The sequence below is a fragment of the Equus przewalskii genome, chromosome 1, assembly GCF_037783145.1.
Source record: "Equus przewalskii isolate Varuska chromosome 1, EquPr2, whole genome shotgun sequence".
In the NCBI taxonomy this organism is placed as follows: Eukaryota; Metazoa; Chordata; class Mammalia; order Perissodactyla; family Equidae; genus Equus; species Equus przewalskii.
In genome coordinates, this window is record NC_091831.1 from 14313013 (window position 1) to 14338548 (window position 25536).

At 40.8% G+C, this 25536-nt stretch overlaps 1 long non-coding RNA gene across 1 annotated transcript in view; it reads left to right on the plus strand.

Annotated features, from left to right (window-relative positions):
• The window catches only part of LOC139078879 (uncharacterized), a 35648-nt gene extending 16015 nt beyond the window's left edge, over positions 1-19633 (plus strand). Inside the window, exon 2 of the long non-coding RNA XR_011532063.1 lies at positions 19390-19633. This is a non-coding gene — a long non-coding RNA (uncharacterized lncRNA). The remainder of the gene's footprint in view (positions 1-19389) is intronic.
• The last annotated feature ends 5903 nt before the right edge of the window (positions 19634-25536 follow it).

Below are 25536 nucleotides of genomic sequence, written 5' to 3' on the forward strand. Positions count from 1 at the left end.
AAAAAATTTTTTAAGTACCTAAGTATTGGGGGATTACATTATGCCACACCAAAAAGGAAGAAAATAATTTCTGTAATGACAATTCAACATCAGTCAAGACTCTGGACCAGAGCATCATTATTATTCTCTTATTAAAGTAGGTAACTTTACATACTGTGTCCAGAGTGTATTCCATCTCAAAGTGGGACTGTGACATTTTCTTCTTTTAAGAGTCACTTGAAAAGGTTCAATTTACACACTATGCTTTGGACTTCTACTTACGTAACTTTCTTTTTTTTGAAATTGACAAAACATCACGATAGAAAGCATGCCATATTATTCCTAACCAAGAAGTACATTCCAGTGATTAGAATACCAAGCTGAATAGATGGAGGAATGCAATGGCCAGCAATGCAGTCCTGTACCATCCCTCCTTGCTGGTAGGAAGAAGTCAGAATTTAAGAGGTATAAGTCTCAAAGATTTTGGCTTTACCTTTTGGTGTGTGATGAGTCAACTATAAAATGGGGAGAATCACCTAACTTCCAGGTCTGAGGATGAACACAAAGAGTTTTTAAAGTCTGTTGAGGTTTCCAAGAAAAATGATCGTGTTAATTCTGGAAGTACTCATAGAGCAATGAAGTATCACTTTCCATTAGGGGAAGAAGAAAGTTGGGTGATGCCAAGTGTTGGTGGCAATATAGGAATATAGGCATCTTCCTACACTGCCGGTGAGACTGGAAGGTGATGCTCTGCTCAGCAAGCACATGTGCCTTATGACTTAGCAGTTCTGCCTTTCAAGGTATACCTCAAGCAGATGCTCATACAGACTCTAAAGGACTGGTACAAGGACGCTCATTGCAGTATTGATTTTCATAGTGGGACTTGGAAGCAACTGGGGAGAGTGGGCAGGTAGAACATGGTGGGGGCATACCAGAGATACTATGCTGCAACTGGAAGTAGCAGAATAGACATCTACACAGAAAGATGGATTGACTTGAAAAAAAAAATAGTCCTGAGAGAAAAAAGCAAGAAACAGAATAAAATCAAGAGGACAGCACCATTTATGTAAATTAACAACACACGGAAAACAGTATTCATTTTACAAGAACACATGCAAACAAAAGACAACAGTCAACTGGAGCAATTGCATATGGTGGGAATGGGTGGTGGGAGTAGGGAATGAGGAATAAATAAACAATTAAAAAATACTAAAAAGAGGGCCACCACGCGTGAAACAGTAGTGTATGGAATAATAGTGTGCTATGACCTGGGTATGATGATCTCAAATCTCTGTTTTTTAAATACTGTTCCTTCCCTAAATATAACACACACAAACACACACACACACACACACATGAGATTGCAAGGTGGTGACGTATGGCCCATGTAATACATAAAAATGGTTTAAATTAGTTGCCAACATAAAATCCAGGTCTTCAGCTAGTCTTAGAAAATCCAGCAAGTGGTTGAAGGCATCAATTCTTGGGTGTGCCTGGGAGCTGCCTCATCTAAAATAGGGATGCTGACTCTCGGTCGCCACAGCCCACACTCCATCCCTGACAGAGGATGAGGGTCAGCTCCTGCTTACCTTTGCATCACATGCTAAACCAGACTGCTTTGTTCTATTTCCTACCTGGGGCTTGATCTGGTGCTGCTGGACACAGAGGTCAGCTTCCTCCCCATCCTCTCCCCTGCCACAGCCTCTCAGAGGTTTGGTTAAACCAGACCAAGTGAAGGAAAGAGAAGAACAGGGATAACCCCTAAAATTTTGGTTAAAATACCCGAGTGGGTTTGGGCCTTTAGCTGAAATGGAGGAGACCAGGGCAGGCTGAGGCTTGGGGAGAAATTCAAGAGTCTCTCCTTCTTACCATGAGATATTTCAGATGCCCTTCAGACATCCAGGTGGTGAACTTAAATATTAACAGCGGTTATGCGAGTCTGGAGTTCTAGGGAGAGGCCAAGTTTGGAGGGTAGCCGATTGGGCGTCATCAACATGAACGTGGTACTTAAAGTTGTGAGACTGGATAAGAGCATCCGAGGAAAGTGCCGAAGTAGAGAAGAGCAGGAGGATTAAAAAGGAGAAGGTGGGGGGGCCAGCCCCATGGCCAAGTGGTTAAATTTGTGCACTCTGCTTCGGGGCCCAGGGTTTTGCTGGTTCAGGTCCTGGGCACAGACATGGCACCGCTCGTCAGGCCATGCTGGGGTGGCATCCCACGTGCCACAACTCGAGGGACCCACAACTAAAATATACAACTATGTACTGGGGGCGGTTTGGGGAGAAAAAGCAGAAAAAAAAAAAGAGAGAGAAGGTGTGAATCTCTGTTGAGAGGGGGAATATGAATGAAATATGAAAATTTAGGAGAACTCCCAGGCAGCATACTTTTATGTATTTTCTAGAGCAACAGTCAATTGAATAAATCTCAAAAGTATAACTTTGAGTGAAAAAAGCAAGCTGCAGAATGGCATGCGTAGTATGGTAGCATTTATGACTATTGAAAAGAATATTTATGATTATGAAAAAGAATATGCAAAACAATACAGTGTGTTTTTCATGAGTAGATAAGGCACAGCCTTTTGAGAGGGACAAAGAGGAGTGGAGCTGGGGAGGGAACAACGGAACAGCAGCAATTTATAACATTCTCTTTTATTTTTATTACTATTTTTAGAAGATTTAAAAAAATCAATAGCTATGATAATAAGGCATTTTAGTGAAAATTCAGATGAAATTGGGAATATTGGAAATCTGTAGAGTAGTTTCATTAGAGAAATTTGTGCATTGGATGTATGTAAACTCTTCATAGCAAATGAGATGGTTAATTTTATGTGTCAACTTGACTGGGCCGTGGAGTGTCCAGTGACCAGGTGTTTGGTCAGACATTATTATGTGTGTGTCTGTGAGGGTGTTTCTGGATGCGATTAGCATTTGAATCAGTAGCCTGAGTAAAGCAGACTGTCCTCCCCAGTTTGGGTGGACATCACCCAATCCATTGAAGGCCCAAATAGAACAAAAAGACTGAGTGGCAAAGGACTTCGTTTGCCTGTTTGATCTGGAACTTTGGTCCTGCCGTCAGATTGGAACTTACACCATCAGGTCTCCTGCTTCCCAGGACTTCAGACTTGGCCTGGAGCTACTCTGCTGGCTCTGTGGTTCTCCAGCTTGCAGACAGCAGATCGGGGTCTTGTCAGCCTCCAGAATCACTTGAGCCGATTCCTTAAAATAAATAAATAAACAAGAAGTAAATTCTATTGGTTCTGTTTCTTTGGAGAATCATGACTAATACAACGCATAATATAATTTTCATCTTTGTTTCCTTCTCAGCAAACTAAGAGTTGTCACAACAACTAGAAGGACCTGCAGATAAGATATACAACTATGTAGCAGGGGGGTTTGGTAAATAAAGCAGAAAAAAAAAAAAGAATTGTCATGGATCCCTCATAGTAAGTTCTTGATAAATTTGTTCTTTAGAGTAAATTTGTAATTAAATTTATTACATTTTTAATCTTAAGATTTTCTTAATTGAAAGCTACTTTACTTTGTCAGCCTTTTTAATGCTTCACTGAGTCACCCATACATCTGTGAGCAGAGCCATTTCTAGGATTTTGCAAATATTTGTGAAGCAAATGCCTCTAGGCCCACTATGTGCATGAGGCATGTGGCTGGACTCTGAGGATCTGGTGGTGAAGACAAGAACAAAATCTTTGTTGTCATGGGATTTCCAGTCCAGGGGACACAGGGGCTGACATTGAACCCACAATCAGACATGATTACAAGTTGTAGTCAGTTTGAGAAGAAAAAGAGTGGACCTCTTTGAGTCAGTGAAGTCAGCGCATCTACTTGAGACGAGGAGTCAAGAAGGGCCTCCCTGAGGTGGTGACCTCTACGTGGCGTCCTGAAGACACGAAGATTCAGCCCATTGATGGGGGAAGGGCAGATGGAGCAGCATGTGCAAAGACTCCAGGATAGAAAAGAGTTTGAGAAATCTTTTTCACTCAATGCTTTGGATGGGTTAAGGGAGATTCATAATATTTGGCAAAGACTCATAAAGGCAGCCATTTGGAGAGGAGAAGATCGTATCACCACCTTTCTTGCCTAGGTTGCCCTTAGTAATGGCATTTATTACTCAAAGTCATTCTTGATCTTCTAGTAGCTGGATCTCACAGGTGATGCCCGTGGAGAGGGGGAAAAGGTGTGGTTTGAGCTGACAGTGGGGTTTGACTTGGCCCTGTGCCTTCCTAGGGAATACCCTACTTTAAAAAATCACTCTAAAAATGACAGACTCTTTTTCCAGATGGCACCACAAAACAGTGTTGTTGATTGCTTTTCAATGAAGCCAAGTAACCCAAAAGCCTCCTCAAAAGCAGTGAAGACGTGAGATTTGATTGCGCCCACTGTGTGGGGGCATGGGGAAAGATGGCACCACGTTTCACAATGCACCCTTCCTGCCAGGGCGCTTGAGGCAAATTCCTTCCTAGAGGTAAGTTGTAAACGTACATTAGCTAGACCCCTGCATGTGTTTCAAGGATCCATCTCTATCCCACAGAAACAACCCCAACAACCCCCCATCCATCAGTGAGCGGTAAGAACATTTCAAAAACAAATCTCAAAGTATTTGATGGTAAATTCCATGCCACCACTATAGTGAGAGCATTTCTTTTGCCCTATCTTAAAAACCACAGTAAAATAGGCCAGGAATTTAGCGAGTTGTCTTTATTTTTATTTGTAGGGATGCAAACAGCGCCAGCCACTCCTGGGAAATTGATGTCATTGAATATCTGTGCTCACCTACCTTTTAAAAATAAGCAAATAAAATTCTGAAAGCAAAACTCTTCACCTAGATTATCTTTCTATCTCTTAGCATCCTCATTTGCTGACCTTTCCTGTGGATGTGACAAGTTGCATTTAGCAGGACCCCGGTGCAGGTTTTATTATTTATTTGACTTTTGCTTTTTTAAATGACCTTTTGCTTTCCCGAAGTTTCTCTGCAATCTTTACTTTGGCCCTAGTTTGAAGCTTCTTCCTGAGCCCCCCTTGCCCAGGATTACTCTGTGTTTTCTATCTTACCGGCATCAGTCTTTACTTTTCTTTCCTCTTGAACTTCTGACCTGAACTTTCTGCTTCCATGGTTCTCCTTTATGCATCTCTTTATCCTTGCTTTCCTCTTATTTTATTTTTCCCAGTGGTGTCATCATTCGGAAACGTGTCAAAGGAGTGTTAGCATTACTCAACACCTAGGCTCTTCGATGCCCCATCAGCTGAATTTAGTCACATTAAGTTCTAATTACTGAGCTAAATGGATTCTGATTACATACTCGACTGCTTTGGCCTGTGAAATGTATTTTCAGGAAGGTGAAACCTTGCCACATTGCCTGGGAAGTAGTTAAAAAAAAGAAGATGCTGACTCTTCAGCTAAAATAATACTCATTTATTCATTCACTGAATATGTATTGAGCTGCTAGTAGCTGCTAGGCACTGTGCTAATTATTGAGTATGAACTGATGAATAAAATAAATGTAGACCCTGCCCTCAACGAGCTTAGAGTCTAGGTGGGGACACAGACATTAGCAGGCAGACATATCAATATATACTTTCGGATTGCACCCAGTGAATGGAGGCAGCAGATGCTATGGTTGAGAATAACTCAGGGAACTACTGGGTGGTTGATAGAGTTGCAAGAGTTAGCAAGTAAAAACACAGGATGCCCGATTAAATTCAAATTTCAGATAATGAATACATTTTTGGTATAAGTATGTTCCATGCAATATTTGGGACTGACTGATACTAAAAAAGTATTCATTATTTATCTGAAATTCAAATTTAACTAGGTGTCCTGTATTTTCTCGGGCAACCTGGGTGGTCGAGGAAGACTTCTCTGAAGAGGTGATATTTGATCTGAGAACTGAAGGAGGAAGAGAGAGCCAAGAAGAGAGTGTTGAGTTGAAGGCCCCAAGCATGAGAGCTGGGCATGTTTGAGGAACTGACAGGGGAGGGGTCCCTGATTGGGCTGGAGATGTGGGCCAAGGCCAGATCATGCAGAGCTCTCTAGGTCCTGGTAAGGAGGGTCGATTTTATTTGCAAAGGCTTTGAAGCAGTTTAAGCATAGCAAATGGGGGCGGGGGGTTAGGTCATATTTAGGTATTAAAATTATTGTCCGGGCTGCGGCATGGAGAAGAGATTGGAGGGGACCAGAGGGGAAGTGAGGAGAAAAGAGAGACAGACATTGTCATCCAGGGAGAGGTGACAGCTGTTTGGATGAAGGTGGAGATGAGGTAGGTAGATCTGAGACACATTTTGCAGATAGACTTGACATTTCTTACTCGTGTATTGGATACAGAAAGCAGTGAGGGAGAAGGGAAAACATCAAGAATGAATAATTTTTAAATGGAGGACCTGGGTGAACAGTAGAGCCGTTTCAGAAATGGGGGAGACCGGGGTGGAACAGTGAGCAGAAAGGGGTGGATAATGAAGAGTTCAGGATCAGAAGGGTTAACAACCGTGAGACATTCGGTGCTACCACCACTGAAACCTGCACAGAGCTTCGTGGTTCAGAAGCCTCACGCCTACGGATTTCATTTGACAGGGAACCTCCTTAATATTGGTGTTATTTAATTCCTATAGCCCTAGAATGGCAACGTTATACCTGAACCCCCAAAATTCCTCACTTGGCATCTTGCTTGGGCCCCATTGGTTTGCGCACTGAGTGAAGTGTGACGTCTTAGTTTCAAGCTGTATATAACATGGATGTTTTCTTTCTTCTGTAAAACCAGTTTGTCACGGTTTTCTCTTACGTAGATCAGAATGGAGCCAGTCCTCCTGTCTGGGGATGCCATCTGCACATTGGACCTCAAAGAAACCAGCTAAGTGAGGTGTCAGTTTTGGGAAATGCTGAGCACTCAGCGCCCCTGCCCTGGTGTCATGAACTCCTGGGTTTGTGGATAATGAAAGGCTTCCTGAGAGAGAAACTCTGAGGTCCCCTCAACACATGCCTGACGAAGGGGCCAAAATGCAGCCTTTCCACAGGCCAGTGGCCAAGGTTATGGGATCTGGCGTCGAGAGACCTGGGTTCAAGTCCAGGCTTCTCCACTAACTAGTTGCATGACCTTGAACTCATTACCTGAGTTCCCTAAGTCTCATTTTCTCCACAGTATTTCTGTATGACATGAGCGAGTTTATATTGACTGTGCTTAACATAGAGCCTAGCACACAGTTGGTGTCCCATGACTGTTGGCCTTTGTTATCTTCTTTTATCATTAATTACATTACTGAGGGAAGTTATTGAATTGGTTATCCCTGAATATTTGAGTGAAAGTGATGAGCCGTGATAATTCTGAATGAGGGAGAAGTGAGCGTAGTGGTTAAGAACCTGGACTCTGGAGCCAGGCTGCTTGGATCTCAATCCCGACTCTGGTGTTTACTAGCTGTGTGGCCTTGAGAGTCACTGAGTTTCTTAGTGCCTCAGTTCCTTCATCTTTCAAATGGAGTAGTAATTGGTAGCTGTGAGAATTAAATGAGTTAATATAAGTGAAACCCTTAGAAGAGCGCATGACATATGGCAAGCCTTTGTAAACATTAGCTCCTATTATGGAAGGGACATGGCTGATGGGAGACAGGAGGAATGGAGACGAAGCAGTAAGCTAAGGTCGGGCTGTTGCCCCCAAGAAGATTGGGTCTATTCCCCGGTGCCAGGGCACTCAACAGAGTTTTGAACGGTAGTGATCCCGTTTTCCCCATTCCTTCTCCCTCCTTCTTTCTCTAAAATGAAAAAAAAGTGAAATTTACCTAGAGATCCCTGAGGAAAAGCTGTCCGCCTTCTGGAATAATCTGACCCTGAAGATGATGGAATGTACAGTCATGCCAAGTGAAAAAGAATAAAGCATCCAGGGTGCAAAGCAGGAGGAGACAGGGGCGGGAAGCAGATTCACGCCAATGGACCATTGAACACGAGCCGTGGAACAGGACCCAAGGATCAAGGGACGTTCAGTTTAGGGGGCGCCGAGGGAAATAGTCATGAGGGAATAGGAGGAGAACAAGAGAGGACTGGTTGCCATATGGTCTCAACGTCGTGTTCAGGAGTCTGGAGGAAAGGCCTAAGTGGAGGCTGGACCTTCTCCAGGGGAGGGAGCTACTCGCAGCACAGAATTCTCGCTGAGCGATGTTACTTTGATAAACTCTCCGGGTCCCAGGCTTCCCGACGGTCCCTATTTCTGTCTGGGGTTTCCTGTGATTCCAGGGAAGCTGAGCCCAGTCTCCTGCCCCGAGGTGGAGCTCATGACGTAGGTTAAGCCGATCAGAATCCGTGTTCGTCTCCTTCTACTCCCCAGTAACTGTTTCTGGGGAAGGCAGGTGACCCGACCTGGCTCAGTGAGTTAATCTCAAGTCTTTGGTTTAAGCTTCTAGGATAAATAAATAAGAGAAATAAAATTTATGTTCATACAAAAATTTGTACATGACTATTTACGGCAGCTTTAGCTGTAATTTCCCAAACTGGAAACAACCCTGATGTCCTTTAACAGGCGAATGGTTAAACAGATGGTGGCACATCCATACTATGGAACACTACTCAGCAATAAAGAGGAACGGATTACTGATACACACAACCTGCTCAAATCTCCAGATGGTTATGCTTAGGGAAAAAGCCAATCCTGAAGGCTTGCATACTATGTGAGTGCATTTATAGAACATTCTTGCAATGACAAAATGATAGAAATGAGAGAACAAATTAGTAGTTGCTAGAGATTAAGGAGGCGGTCAGGAGCAAGAGAGAAGTGGACGTGACTACAAAAGTGCAACATGAAAGATCCTCCCGATGATGGAAATGTTCTGTATCTTGACTGTATCAGTGGGAATATCCTGGTGGTTATGTTAACTATAGTGAAATATAGATTTGCAAGCTGTTACCACCGGGGAAACTAGGTAGAGGGTAAACATATTTTTCTATATTATTTCTTAAAACTGCACGTGAATCTATAATTATTTCAAAGTAAAGTTAATTTTTAAAAATGTCAAGTAACCGTTAAAATAATCACGTTATATAATACATAATACGTATAGTATTACTTTAATGGTATATATATAGAGAATATGTAATATATATAAGTATACATATTACAAAGCTCTTAGAGAGCATAGTCTTACAACGAAGTACTACTAAGCAATGAAAAGTAACAAACTATGATAGAAGCAATGACGTAGTTGAATCTCGAAGCCATTATACTGAGTGAAAAAGACTGGTACATGAGAGTACATAGTGGGCCAGCCCCGGGACCCAGTGGTTAAGTTTGGCGGGCTCTGCTTCAGTGGTCTGTGTTCAGTTTCTGGGCACAGACCTACACGACTCATCCGTCAGTGGCCTTGTTGTGGCAGTGGCTCACATATAAACAGAAGAGGAAGATTGGCAGCAGATGTTAGCTCAGGGCAAATCTTCCTCAGCCAAAAAAAAAGAAAAAAGAAAAAAGAGTACAATTATATCATTCCATTTATATTGAATTCTAGAATAGAGAAAACTAATCTATGGTAGAAACAAGACTAGACTAATGTTTTGTCTCTAGGGAGGTGAGAGTGAGGATTGGCTGAGAAGGGTAGGAGTCATGAGGGAACATTCTGGATGATAATAATGTTTTCTTTCTTATTAGGGGTTTGGGTTATACAGGTGCATGCATTTGTCAAAACTCATTGAATGGCACATTCAAGATTTGTCCATTTCATTGTATACACATTTTATCTAAAAGAACTATAAACAAATATTAAATTCTAGTAATTTTGTACATCCTTAAGTGATTGGGATGAAGTGTATTGATGTTTGCAACTTAGCTTAAATCCATTTAAAAATAAGGTGAATTGATGAATGGATAGAGGGCAGGATAGATGGATGGTTATGAGAAAACAAACGTGATAAAGTGTTAATATAGAATCTAGGTCACGGGCGTTTGTGTGTTCGCTGTGTCATTCTTTCAATTTCTCTGTTTGAAATTTTTCATAATAAATAAGAAAATAAACAGCTAGTATAAGAGAGATTATGGAACAATAATAATAAAATAAACCTTGTTAATCTAAAGGAAACCAGGAAAGGGGGAATAAAGGAACAAAGAGTAGAAAGATCACACAGGAAAACAAAGTCCAACTATAGGCGTCACCACATTCGATGTAAATGAACTAATCAGTCCAATTAAAACATAAAAATGAAAGCCTAGGTGTAAACACCACCACAACAACTATATGCTGTTTACTAGAAATACATTTTAAGTATGAAGACACAGATGGATTGGAAGTGAAAGGATGAAAAACATACCAAAAAAGCTAACCAAAAAGAGGTACTGTGTCTGTATTACTATCAAACAAAGTATACTCAAGGTTGGCTTAGTCAGCTTGAGCCGCCATGACAAAACACTGTTGACTGGGTGGCTTAAACAAAAGGAATTTGTTTTCTCACAGTTGTGAAGGCTGAAAATCTGGTGATCATGGTCATTTTCTCATTTTCTGGTAAGAACTCTCTTCCTGGCTTGTGGATGGCGCCCTTCTTGCTGTGTACTCACATGGCCTTTCCTCAGTGTGTGCCTCTGGAGAGAGGGAGCAAGCTCTCCGGTGTTTCCTTATAAGGGCACTAATTCAATCACGAAGGCCCCACCCTCATGACCTCATCTAGCTGTCATCACCTCCCAAAGGCCCCATCTCCAAATACATTGGGAGTTGTGGCTTCAGTGGAAGAATTCTAAGGAGATACAACATTCAGTCCATAACAAAGGTAAAACATTAGAAATTTAAATAGCACATTTATTAATGCTAAAGATTCAATTCAATAGGAAGCATGATGATCCTTAATTTGTATGCACCCAATAACAGCTGCAAAATATATAAGGGAAATGTTGACGGATCTAAAAGGAGAAATAGACAGATCCACAGTAATAGTTGTCCTTTTGTAGGTGACTTTGCTGTGAAGCTTTCATTTGCAATAGCAGAAACTAAATCACTATCCTAAGTTAAGATTTTCCTTTGGCTTCTGGTAGAACTTTTCAAATTTTTATTCTATGTTGCTGATTTGAATTCTTATGTTATTGTGTTTACTGTTCATTGCTCCTATCAAAGTTTTGAAATGTGGCAGTCATGTTTGAAACACCCCTATACTCTTTCCTTATCTTAGCTTGTTACTGATGATTAGGGTTTTCGTTTTATAGATTGTGTCCTCTTGAATCTTCATTAATATGAAATTTTCTCAAGTTTCATGCAGTTAATATGAATTACAGCAATTTCCTCAGATGCTTCTGGGGTTGATGTCCCCCAACCTAGTAGCCTTTCTGGAGTGACCTCAGCCTTCATCCTGCTTGCTGGGGCTGCTGCCCTTGAAGGAACCCCGCTGGGCCAGCATCTCATGATTTTGACCTCAAGATGAGCCCTTGACCTTCAAACCGGGGAAGTCAATGGGGACGTGGTAAGGCCCATCAAATTCCTTTCTGGTCACGCTGCTTTCTCACAAGAACTGGAGTTGGAGGTTAAACTTTTCTGTCTCTTTCAATCCGGTCTGATTAGTAGGGTCTATGTGAAAGAGATCTTGAAATGTTTGGTAAGGGAATGACACCTTCTAAGTTTCCAGAAGCAAGTTTGCCTCTTTGAGTATTTTTTGATGATTCGTGCTGAGAGGGAGTGGTTAGATATCTGCACTTACTCCCTCAGCTTACTGGAGGCCTACCCCTAACATCTTAAACATCCATAGTCTGTTCATTCTTTTATCTATGAAGCATTTATTGAACACTTAGTATATATCGGGCCCTACGCTTCTCCCTTCAGATAAATGTGAACAATGGTCTTTGCCTAATGCAGCTCACAAGCCAGCAGATTTCTTATGTCTTTCCCCAAGATTCTAGATAAATTCAATGCACGTGGTAGACAATCAACATAATCGTTTGATAATGATGGTATCCCACCTCGTGTTGCTGCTTATCCTCCATGTTGGTCATACTAAATTCCGAGCACAGTAAGCCCAGCACCATCTCCAATGCCCCACCTCGATCCCATTGTTTAAACCACACGTGGAACTTTTCAGGGGTTTAATCTCTGTGCTGTGTTGTCAACACATTGGATGTCTTGTTTTTTCATTTCTTTTAAAGCCAACTAAATAGCCAAGCCCAGTGTACCCAAAGAAAGTGCCAAAAGATATGTTCCATTCACTTGAAGTCCTGATGTGACAGTTTAATGATCTTCTGTCGTTAAGGAGGTTTTCCCTAAGTGGTGGTAGTGATATGCATGATGAAATTGACACTGCTTGGAACTGATGTCCCCGACAGTATCAAGGATGACAAATGAGGGAGGACAGTATGACTCTGAACAACCAAAGTCGGTGGCATTTAGCCAGGCCACAGAGGCAGGCCACTTCCTGTAGATTCTGCTGCTGAGTTTTGAATGCAGCTTTGGGAGTGTGTTGCTGGTGGAAGGCTCGCTGATTGTAGCTGCAACCTTGGTTCCTTTCTGTGCCACACTTGGGGGAAAATTACCTACCTGTAATATTGAATTTTACCTACATAATTCTTCTACGAGCTCTTTGGGCTTACTTGTGTTTTTCATGCTTCTTAATTTCACTAAGCCAGAGCTATAAGATTGAGGCTAAAGGAGGTGATGTTTCTGAAGGAAACAGACCACTTATTGGTCCCAGGTGGCATTGAAGCTTTTGATCCTAATACAACTATTTTTTAAGCAATGCCCGGGACTTGTAAAATTGGCCATTTTATTACAGAAATACATTGTACTTTTGGTTAGAAAAATGCCCTCGTTGGGAGCTGCCGCCTCATTGGCCAATGATGCGGTCAACGCTTGCAGTCACTTTCTAACCAAATAGATAGGTTTTCAAACATATTTGCTTGTGTGGCTTTGGGAGAGAAAATCATTCTTTATGTATAAGAAGATGTAACTGAGCACACTTGGGCAAGAAAATTATTCAACAAAGCCACAATGTATTTTAACTGACATTGAAACAAATTTTCTAGTTCATAAATTAACAGTTGTATCAACGCTTCACAGTGATCGCTTGTTGGTCATCTCACCATCTCGTTTGATCCTCATAACAACCATACAGGATGGGGAGGGCAGGAGTCATTGGGCCTGCTGGTCAGATAAGAAAATCAGGTTCACGGGACAGAAATAATCAAGTCTCACATGGCTAGAGACAGAGGGCAGTCTAGAACTGATGACTTTCATTCCAAAGATCTTTCTAGACCACTTGTTCTGAGCTTCTTCCGATGCCAACAAGCTCGAATGCTGGGAGAATCTTAAAAGGAGTCTTACAGTCGAGGGTTCATAGATGAGGTGAGTTGATCCCTTCTGCAAAAGGGTAAAACGTTAGGTGGTAATATAGATGAGAAGAAGGTAAAATGGAAAATTAGAAGACCCTTCCACTTTTTCTTCTTCTTTACTTGTTTTGCTGGCTGATAGGAAAGTGGTGAAACTTGAAGACCACCAGAAACACACCCTATCATGTGCTATTTTGCTTAGAAAGGACCAACCCTCTTCAGTGACCAACCTCACTCCATCATCATCTTTTCCAGTGGAAATAATTCCGTTAAGAGCCATCCTTCTCTATGAGTGCACCTTTATGGAGCAGACCAGAGGGAAAAGTAATTGAATTTAATAAAAGCTGTTCTCAATATAAAGCCACAGGGAAATGCATTTAACTTCAAAGCCAAGATGCATGGTTCCTAAATATAATTAATTGCCTGGCTGTTTCTTCCATCAAATCTCAATTTGACAGTAAAGAAGTGAATTCTTTGGCATTTTTAAATTTTATAGTAACATGAATTCTACATTGATAGTTATGGATAGATTGATAAAAGTCATTCACAGAAACGTCATTCCTTAGATTTATCAAAATTGCCACAGCTGTGACTTCTTTCCCCATCTGTTTAGGAGGGCTGGAAATAGGATTAGGTAATCTTGACAGAATTGTCAAAGGTGAAACTTTCTGCCTCTTAACTTCCTCCCCGCCTCCTTTTTAAAACTTTCCTTCAAAAGAAAAACAAATCTTCAGGAAAAATCCTTCTCTTAAGCAACCCTGTTAAGAGAATACTTCTGGTGTTGGTGCACTTATTTGCAAGGGCTAAGGCTTAGTAAAATACAGATTTAAAAGTTAGGAAGTTTGCTCATCATTGTCTGAAGCCTGCTAAGGGGTGGGTGGCTCTGCTTAGCAGGCTCAGAAGGTGTGAGTGCGGGCTGCACGATGCTGGCTGGCACCAACTGGGCAGGAACTCCCACTTGCATGGTGCATCACTCTTCTCTGAGTTAGAGCTTCTTTCCAGGTGGCAGGTCATTGTTGTCTAAGGACAGGCCCCTTCCTACTCTCTCTCCTCTCAAGGAAGGGCAAGCTCTTCATTCTTTGAAGTTCTATAAGGTAAGAAGGTGGATGTAAGACTGGAAAAGTTGTTACAAGAGCTGAGACTGGAGAAGAACTTGTGGCCCAAAAATCTCCTCCACAAAGAAAAAGCACAGGACGTCCCGGGTGAATAAGAATGGGAGGTGTGCCAAAACAACATCTGCATCCTTAGCATCACAAGTCATTACGAGAGACAAATTTTCAGCAAAAGGCAGCTTCGCAATACCTTGCTCACATTTAGAAGTGTCTCTAAGAAAAATAACGGACAGTTGAAAGGGCAAGATGGTGACATATGCATGAACAAATATATTAAGAAATTTGATAATATCGAATTTCCAACAAAATTTGAAAGTAAAAAGTTATATGCATGAAAATATCGATTGCAAGGTTATCCGTAATAGGAAAACACTAAAATCATATAAATGTCTAAAAGAAAGGCATAGCTTAAATAAATTACAGTGCATTTACTTGGTAATATAATAATGTAGTTATTAAAATGTTAGCTATAAAGGCTGGGAGGAATATGGAAAAGTGTTTATGGTATAATATAAAATTTAAAAGCACAAGTGTGTGCATATATGACTGCAACTGTGTAAAAAAGTTTAAGGGCAGAGACTAGAAGTAACTATACAAAGAAGAAAATATTTATGTTGTGGTGGTGAAATTACACGTGGTTGAAAAACTTCTCCTACATTTGATTTCATGGCATGACATACATTTTTTTACAATGAAAAAACGTGGTAGAAAAGTTGAAGCTGCCATTAAGCGTTTATTAGCTTCTCAGCGAGAACTTTTAGCTTTGGGTGCCCTTCATCCATAGCTGACTGTTGGATTTTAGCCACAGGCCCAGAAAGCAGGAGTCTGTGTATAATTGGAAAAGCATTGCTTTCTCCATCTGCCCTGTGAGCCAGACAGACCCCTTCATTTCCCTGAGTTCACAGCTCTGCAATCTCGGAATTATCTAATCCTCAGCTGGCCAGATGGATCAACAGTCGTACTGGGCCTCCTCTGGGTTTTATGTAGAGCAAGGCTATTTGAATGGCCCGAGATTATTAAACACTGTCTAATGACTCAGTTCCTGTAAGGGGGAATTTATGGTGAGCCCTTAGGAGCTTGGGGCATTGCTGACCTTGGGGACTTGCCAATCTACTCACCTTCCCTTAACATCAGCTCCCCAAATAACATTTCTGGAATGTTATAGGGTGCCCTCGGCCTGGGTGTGTGCTGACAGGGCCTGCAGGAGGCCGGCTCCATCAGGTTGGAAGTCAGCGAGTGCCCGGGCATGCACCTTCTGCAGCACAGCCTGGAAAGGACTGATCAGGGAGCCCCCTCTGAGTCTGAACAGAGAACTGGTCCTCTGATGTTGGCCCACATCGCCTGGCAAGAACAGGAGGAGCAGGCTGACATGGTCCTTAGACCTATGTGCTAGGCGAGCAGATCTTACACGATACGGAAGGAGAACAGGTGACCTGGCCCTCACTCACTCCCTCTACCCCATCAGGCTGCACTCACTTTATGCAACATGCCAGTGGTATTTTGGAAGGTGGCAGCTTTACTAGCTTTCCAGCTTTTCAATCTTACAAACCGGTAGCCAAGGACTCTTAAAAAAAAGTATTGTGCCATAATTTATTTAACTATTTTCATATCGGAATATTCTGGTTGCTTCCACTTTTGCTTCTATAAATTATGCTGTAAGGAACATCTTTGAATGTATGTTTTCATATACATATTTTTTCTCCTAGGAAATTCTTGGTTCCCAAGAATCAAATATATTTGGAAACACTTAAATAGTTTATTATGAAATACAGCACACACACGTGAGTGTATATGTAACACATGTATGGATTAAGGAATAATTATGAAATTAACCCCTCTGACTCCACCACCTGACTCAGGAACTAGGAACTGACACCTGTGAAGCTCTCCGTTGCCCCTGACTGAACCCCCTCCCTGACTCCTGATCTTGTCCTGGTCTCTCCCTCCGGAGACAATCACTCTCCTGAATTGTGTGATTGGTGTCCCTTTACTTGCAGTTGAATCATTCATGTATCCATTCTCAAAAATATACATATATGTATATTTTTATTTTGCATGTTTTAACCTGTATATAAGTGGGGCCAGATCCTATATATTCTTCTGTAACATGCTTTTATTTACTCAATATTATGTTTCTAGGATTTACTCATAGGAATACATGCTATTACTTTTCATTGCTGTATAGTATTCCTTTGAATAATTGTATCACTATTTACCAATTTTACTGTTCTTGGGCTTTCAGTTGTTTCTAATTTTTGCTCCATAAACAATGCTGCCATGAACATTTTTTCTATGTCTCCCGGTGCGCACATGCAGGTGTTTCTCTAGGAGTGAAATCTGGGTCACGTTCATTCTATACGTGTTCAAACATAAGAGAACATAATTTAATCCATGTGTTCTAGAATGAAAGCATAGGCGTTTTTAAAGCAGCCAAGGGAAAATTTCAGGGGTTCCCTGACATCCATTTGGGGTGAACAAAACATTTGACACACAGACATCCACTATCTCTAACTCCTCCTCTGCAACACCAGCTGCCTACACACCCATAAGGAAAGAGTCACTTTTGGCCCAGACAGGAGCCCAGGGAGTCCAGGCTGTAGAGTGTGACATCTCCTTCCTTAGCGATAAATAGGCATAGTGCTTTGACCCACCTTTGGGAGCAGGACTAAGGGAATGCACATTTACTGAGTTCCTCAACTGTGTTAAGCAAATTGTCAGGCACTCTACATATAGTATTTTGTTATCTCATTTAATCTCTACAGCTACCCTTTGACATAGAGAGTACTGTCCCCATTTGGCAGGTGGGCAAATTGAGGCTCACAGAGGTTGAGAAATTGGTTCTAGGTCGCTGTCAGCAGGTGGTAAAGGGGGTGTCCCCATCTTGCCTCAGCATTTCTTCTCATAGGTGATAATGCCTGGCTCGTGGTTGGTGCTCTGCAAATATTTGTGAGTGAGTGAAGGAAGAAAGACATGGAATGGGTCACTGTGCTTAAAAACAAAACAACAAAATCAACACTCTGGCAGGCCCATGTGTCCAGTTTTAATTGGCTGATAGCTGCAGTTGCCCCCTACACCCTGGACCCGATCCTTGTAGCAGATCTGAAGAGCAGGTTGGAAATTGCCAGGGTGTCTTTCCCGAGGGTGATGACTGGAGCCCTGCATGGCCACCTGTCTTGGGTGAATCATCACATTTTCTGACCTTCATAATGACCTAAAGTGAAGCAACAGCTGGCAGGGCAGCTGTTCCCCTCTGTGGGTAAAGACATGGCACTGGCCGTTCTGTGCTTGCTCAGGAAGCGTTCGGCCAGGCCCCCTGTTTTTCACTGCAGGATTTCAAAGAGACTTATAAAGAGGAATCCCTAATCCGCCCAGGCCCTGGGGAGGAGGTGGTATTATCTCCAGGGTGGGGGGGAGGGGCTGATTCCCTGTGGAAGTCGTAAATCAGGGGGCTGGGTAGCCAAATGCAGCTGAGAAATCCTCAGGACTTGAGAGCCAAACTGTGGGCCAGGGTCCACCTGCAGCCCTGGTCAGAGCGTGACTCTGGACTCACCCAAGGTCATTGGAAGCCTGGAAATGAGGCCTGCATCCCAGGCCCAGGTGTCCTCACCCTTTGGGCACCTGAAAACCCATCCCTAAGGGTTGCATGTCATTCCTCAGAGCTCAACGCGCAGCCCCTGTGGTTAATTAGAAAAAACAAGGAAGCAAACAAGCTAGGACTGTTGTGATAAATTATACTGATGCTGTCACGGACAGAGACAGCGCGTCCTTTGAAAGACCTGGACAACTTTAAAGCACAGATTTATGGCAAGGGCTCCGTAATCAGCTTACAGTACTGCTTGAAAGAACAAAAACATTTAATAATAATAAATGTGTATATATGCATATATTTTTTGTAATTTATTATTTAAAAGTTTTCAGGCCTTTATTCTTGACGGAGGTAAATTCTTACTTCTAACCTAGGCCACCTTGGGTTGTTACAAAGTGATTATTCTTGTCACCTTATAGGTGAATGCGTATTAATATATTTTTATATAAGTATATAAATATATAGTTATATAATTACCTTTATAATTTATGTATAAATGTAGGATGTGATTATATGTAAGCTACTATACATTATATATACTTTAATAGTCTACTCATAAGTATATAAATATAATTTAAATTTTATATATTTATACTTACACAATTAAATATAAGATTATAAATATAATATTAAAATTTTAAATATATTGAAATATCTATTTAAATGCATAATATGAATTAATGCACCTTGGCATGGAAATTGAGGGGAGTGACTATCAACATCAACACAGCTCACATGGAAACAAAGCTGGGCGATTAAAAATAAGCAGTGTGGGTTTCCCCTCCTGCTGGGCAATAATACCCAATCTCCCAGGCAGCCCAGGTATGCCCTCTGAGCACTCCTCACCGCGTATCAGCCGTGCAAGTCTTGTAAAGCTGCAGGCTTGTTAATCTGGAAGGCTGTACAGATGGACTAACTGAAGCTTTAGTCATTATACTTAATTGGGTGAGTGGCCCTCGTAGCTGTCTATAAACTGTGTGTTCACAGTGAGGTAATTAATAATGCCACTTCCTTTTGGGAGACATATCATTAGCCATTATTTCTAGAAACATGACATTGATCTCTTTATTCAGAGAGGTAATTGCAGGTTTCTGAAAAGAGTGTATGGTTTACCCAACAGTCCCCCACAAATGACATCATCTCTGAAAAGTAAAACCCACAAAATCTGTCATTTTGAGTCCAGAGTTGGGATTTTGTTCCCTAGGTAGCAAAAGAAGACTCTGAAAAAAAAAATAATGAACTATTTTGGTAGGGAAATAAGAGTGAAAGATAAGATTTGGTTTTTTAGACGTTAGTAATTTCTTTACGAGGCTGGGTAAGGGGGTTGAGTTTGTGCTCGTTAGGATTACAGCAAGAATGGAAACAAAGTAATGACAAAAAAATTTTTTTTAAAACTTTGCAACTGCCTCTGGTTTTCTTATTGTGTCTTACCACAGGCTCACCAATGAATTCGATCTCAACATTAACATGTAAAAACCCCGCATTCCGAAATCCAAGCTCTAACACCCAAAGGAAGCAGGGAAATGCAACACAGGACCTGACATTTTGCATTGACTGGATGCCCTACTGCGGAGCAAGAATCAAAGGAGAATTCCAGAATAAATTTTTCTAAAGCCTCTAGCTGACTTACCATCAACAATCCTACTTTCAGTGTTCACATTAAATTGAAAAAACATCTAACTTGCCACGTTTCATTTTTTTTTTTTAGGAACTTTATAAGGTAATAGTAGGATTAGAGAGAAATAGAACCTGCATTCATGTGGATTGTTTTACTGCCAGTTTCAAATCCTTGCCTGGTTCTTGCAACAACATGAGTCCACTTGAGAAAGGAGCGTTCAGCAAATTAGAACAAGGTAGCTTCTTTAAATCAACTGCTAGATTATCTGGTTCCAAACTCTTTTGTAAACTTGACGCTGTGAACCTTTCAGATGTTGATGAATTTTTCGAACCATGATTTTCCAAAGCATCTTTCTTTTCATAAACTTGTTTAGCACCAGCTTTCCTGCTTTTTCGGGTAGAGTTCTAAATGGAAACCATAGAATCTCTAAACTGGCCATAAACCGTCATTTCTCAAGTATAGTAGAGGGGATACCAAATGTGCAAGACGCTGCAGATGTATGTGGAGCATGATGCATTTTCTGTTCTCCTCTTGGAAACTGCCTCAGCATAGTGGGCCGTTAAAGGCCCTGAGAAGTCCTGTAGTGAAGGAAGCTGCTCAACTTTGTTTACCTGGAGAATTTTTTTTAAAGCTGTTTACTCTTTTAACTTTTCTGTATAGTTTTCAATGTTTATAATAACGAGTTAAAGCAAAACAATTTTACTTTTTTTTTTTTGCATTATACCTATTAACATCCTGCAGAGTTGGCATTTTTTAAAACCCAGTAGGAAACATTGTCCTGAGTTACTCCATTTAACCTATTTGTTGAGTTTCTCTTCTTTTCAGATAAACAAGGGGATCACCTGAATATGGATTTACTGATTAAATATGAAAACTTTAAATTTGGAAACAATTGAACATCACAGGTGTGAATTCATTTCTCAGATACAAAATAATTTTCATTGTTAGCCAAAGCTGGGATGGTAGTGACAAGACTGGATTTGCATTCAGCCCAAAAATAGAAGGGGAAAGACGTTTTCAATTAAATAGTTTTAACTAGCATTACATTTCAGTTCTCAAAAATAAATTAAAAATTTTAAGAGACATTTACTGAAAGAAAATGTCTCTTTTCAATTTTAGGTACAAATAAATGATGGAATTAAAGATGATGTTCAGGGGCTGGCCTGGTGTCGCAGCAGTTCAGTTCGTGCATTCTGCTTTGGTGGCTCAAGATTTGCTGGTTTGGATCCCGGGTGTGGACCTACGCACCGCTTATCAAGCCATGCTGTGGCAGGTGTCCCACATATAAGGTAGAGGAAGATGGGCACAGATGTTAGCTCAAGGCCAGTCTTCCTCAGCAAAAAGAAGAGGATTGGCAGTGGATGTTAGCTCAGGACTAATCTTCCTAAAAAAAAAAAAAAAAAGATGTTCAAATGTCTAAATAATTATTTTAAAGCTAATCCTAAAATGTCATTTAATGTCTCAATACCAAATGGGTAGATATTGGATTGGATAATTTGGCATTTTAGGGTGGGAAGACTTCAAGAGGGTATTTATTATGGCTTATGGATTTTAAAACCATAATCTCAGGATGAATTTGGTTAACGTTATTAAAAGCTATATCTTAAATATCTATGCTTTGTTTAATATATTAAATTTATTAGTACAGTTGTCTGTTGGATTTTATTTTTAACCTGGCAGGAGCATACGCATTTTAATCTAAATTTAATCTAAATGCTCAAATTTATCTTCAAATGCTTTCCTTAGTTAATTATGCAGATGTATCTTGCTAATGCAGCAAACAACTCTCTCCAAGGTGTACTTTGGATGCCTAATTATCCATAAGAATTAAAAATCCTTTGATTAAAACAAATCACTCTCGTTAAGAATTAAAAACTTCATTTTCCTCTCCCAAATTCAGATCTTACTATGTCGTTGTTTGTTACATGTACCACCAGTGGGGCTTTGCTTACGGCGATGGGGACGCCACGGGAGAGGCCGGGGGCGAGGGATTGGGGAGAGAAACTGCAAAGGTTTCTCTGTAGGGCATCCTTCTAGGGTTTATTAGTTTTAGGGCTATTAAATTGTTCTGATGAATCTAATGCTTTCCTAATGTCTCAGATTATTCTATGCGTGGCAAATACACAATGAAAGTCTTCCAAGGGAGATTTAAGTTAAACAAATAAATTCTGGCCACGTCAAGTGAGTGGATCAAGATGTTCTTGTCTTTCCTTTCCTGCCTTGGTGAGTCTGATAAAATCAGAAACTTCTCTACCCTTCGGATTTTTAAGGAGGAAAGAAAGACCAGATTTAGGCCTGGATGCCTCTCCCTGGGCCCGCTGAACCCGAACCAAGTGGCTGTGGATTGCAGGAACAAGAGCTCCTTTGTCATCTTCATTAATCAAACCCACCAAGCCAGATGAACGGGAGGCATTTTTTAAAGTAAAATAATTCACTAGAATTTGGATGTGTTTCTCTTTAATTAGTTTGATGAGCCCCAAGTCTGTGGGACTTGTCAAACACCTGGTATTAACCCTGCGCTACTGACCTAGGGAAAAAGCTGGGGAGAGGCAAAGGCATAGGCAGGTGGAATTAGCTGAATGAGAGGTCTTTTCTGTGCAGCCTGTTCTCCAGATGAAAAGAATCATTACCACAATGATACTTCTAATTATCCTGTCATTAGGATAAGTCTTGGTTTGCTGTGGTGCAGGGAGCCTTGCTTTAGACAACATGATCCAGGAGGCAGTGAAAGCAAGAAGGCCTGGGAGGCATTTAACCCTTTCACTAGATCAACACCAAACTTCAGTCCTCAGACTAACCCAAGAGTTTTTCATTTGCCTTGCACCATTCTTCCCGCCTTGTGTATAAATGTGTCAAAACAAGCAATACCTAAGTTGCCATGGGAAAATGTATCAGGGAGGGACTCTGGGTGCCCCCACCATCACCCATATCATACATGGTATTTCTGTGTCTTCATGTTCACAGTTTCACTCAAGCTCAGCCAATGGACATGTTGTTTCCTGTGGAATGTATCAATCTAACCACCTCCCCCACACTGGGGAACAAACGACCAAACCAAGATGCTCCTAATTCTAGCACGTGTTTACAGAAGCAAAACTGGGCACTGCAGAATTAAGGGTATAGGGCAAGGTGTCTGTCGGTGGAAGGGTGTAGCTTAGCGGGGGAGTCTGTGGACTTTAGAGTTTGATGGGCCTAGATTTGCATCTCAGCCTCTTAACTTGCTACACCTTTGGCCTGAAGTAGGTTACAAGCTTCTGAGCTTCGGTTTCCTCATCTGTAACTTGGGGTTTAACAATAGACCTGCCTTGCAGAGCTGTTTGGAGGAATAAATGACAGTTCATGTACATTGCTAAACAGCACTTGGAAGACACAGAGCAAACTTAGAAGACGGGCGTGAAGTGGTGGTTTCTAACAGTTTTCCTAAAGCACGTCTGTGTTTTCCTGACATCACCAGTCTGTCAGAAGTACCCACCATGCTATAACAAAGAAGCTCACCGATTGACTCCTAGATCTGAGGTTAGATGCTAAGTCACTTTCTGCAGCTTCTAGTTGCAAAGTGCCTGAAGAAGGCTGGTTGGTGAACTAAATTCTTTATTTCCTAAGTCTGCTTTGAATAGAACAAGCTCCTCAAAACTGTTTTGGTATAAGTACACAAGAAGACACATTTTCCTAATAAGATAGTATGTTTTATATGGGTGACATTTGGATGGTGAGAATGATAGTGTTGGCAAGAATCTCTGACTATTTCCAGGACTTTCTTCTTTAGGACAATGAACCATGATGCCCCAAATGAGGTCATGGATTTTAGCATGAATAAATCCGATCCTGTTGACATCTTTTAAAAACTGTGTCTGCCCCAGCCTTCAACTGGCACTGAGATTTTTAAAAAAAATTTTATTTCATATATTCTTCACACGTATAAATGGATTTACATGTAGGATGAGAATTTGAACTATTTGGAAGAAAAGCACAATTTATATTGAAAGTATTCTTATACTTTAATGCCATTTTCATAATAGCAAACATATATATGTTTGTATTGAACAATAGTCTAGAGAAACCACAATATAAAATATTTCAAAATAAGTCAGTTTTGAATTTCCCACTTAGAGGGCGTGGATTTTTCCTGAAGCGTAATGAAAAGCACATATTGGTAGGATTTATTTTACTGACAAATACCACTGAAGATCTGCCGTGGTGTGTGGCGTGGGGCTAGTACAAAGCAAGCCCCAACAGGAGTAGGTGTCATCAGAGGACACCCCCCCACACACACTTTATGCAAATTTTATGCAAACTACATATATGCAAATATATGCATACATATATATCACTGCATCTCAGACAGTGGTATAACTACATACACATCCCAGATAATTATTGACCACTGAAAAAATATTAAGCGATTGTCATCATGTATTTCTAACTCATTAATGGTATTTTCATTAGGTGAGACTGTTATTTATAAGTCCTTGCTGTGATTATTTTAAAGTTTACACATATTGTGGGTTTCGGTATCATGCTAAGGTCAAATTATTATGAACTCTGAAGGATGCCTAATTCCATGAGCTGGTTAATTTCTACGGCCATTGTAAAGATGACATTGTATTGCTATGAATTTTAATTAAAATGGCAGTCTTTGTTTAATCCTTTTATTAAAAACCTCCCTACAATGCAAGTAAAAAGTTTATGTAAGAAAGCAGTTAATTTTTGAGATGTTTGAATATCTTTTCTGTTCAAATCTCATAAACGTAGCCCTCCATCAATCCATTTTTTCCTTAGAAAGCAGTTTTCCACCTATTTTGTATAAAAAGTAGAGCCTGGAATTTGCTTTAAATATAATTAGGGCCCTAAAATGTATGGTTGCTCTCTGAAAACTATATCTCCGAGCTCTTTTGCAATACAAGTTAATTAACTGGATTTAGATATTTGCAAGATGATATATTTAATGGGATTACTGCTCATATAATGTTCTCAGTGACTGATTTGCAATCTAAGCTCACGGAACCGAGTGCTGAATTTCCAGCTCTTTGAGAGTTAATGTTGTGTTAAAGAAAAGTACAATTTGAACCTCATTGTTCATGAATAGGTGAGTTATTCCCGTGAAATGGAGCCGGGCCCTACAAGGGGTGCAGCAGGCAGATGCGTGAGCCGGAGCTCGCAAACCATCACATTCCAGCCACGGCCTCAGGTAGCTGGATCTCCACACCTGAACTCCTGACAAGTTCAAGGCAATTGTGTGTCTCGTCAAAATATAATGGCCCATTATTCACCGTCTGTCTCCCAAGTGGGATCAGTTAGATGCTTCTGCTCCACAGGCTTAAAGATAAACACCTATGTTTTGGTTGGTTGCGGGTTAAAATGAAACCATACATAACCATTCTGCTCCCCCCGGCCCTGACTATTGTGAGCCCTGAATGTTCCAAATCCATCTTTCAATGCAGTCATCCAAAATATTTGTGATTATTTTATCAGACTGAGTGGAAAGGTAAGTAATAATTTGCTTTGAAGAAATATCAGTAGAAAAATGTCAGCCTTACAAGAAAAAAAAATCCCCTCCTATTCGTGTCTGCCTTTGTTCACTTTCTCTTTTTTTTTAAAGCAAATATATTTCTGCCAGTCAGTTGGGCTCAGTTTAATGTTATGGCTTCAGTTATTGAACATGACATCACTAATGAATGTAATTTAAATCTTCCTGATCAGAGAACTACTGTAAAAATAGCATTTTAACTAAAATGTTGAAACTTTTATTAAATGTCTAAATATTAGCTCAGTCAAATAACTATTAAGAGAAAATTTAAATTCTCCCTTGGTGGGAAGGTTATATAACAGTACATCCAGTTTCTCATTTTCTCTGGGCCCTTAGTGAGTGAAACAGTTCTTTGTATCTGACGTAACATGATAATTTCCAGGGAACTTCAGATGCAGTCTGTGTCTTCTATCTGAGCTTCCGGGTCACCACTGAACA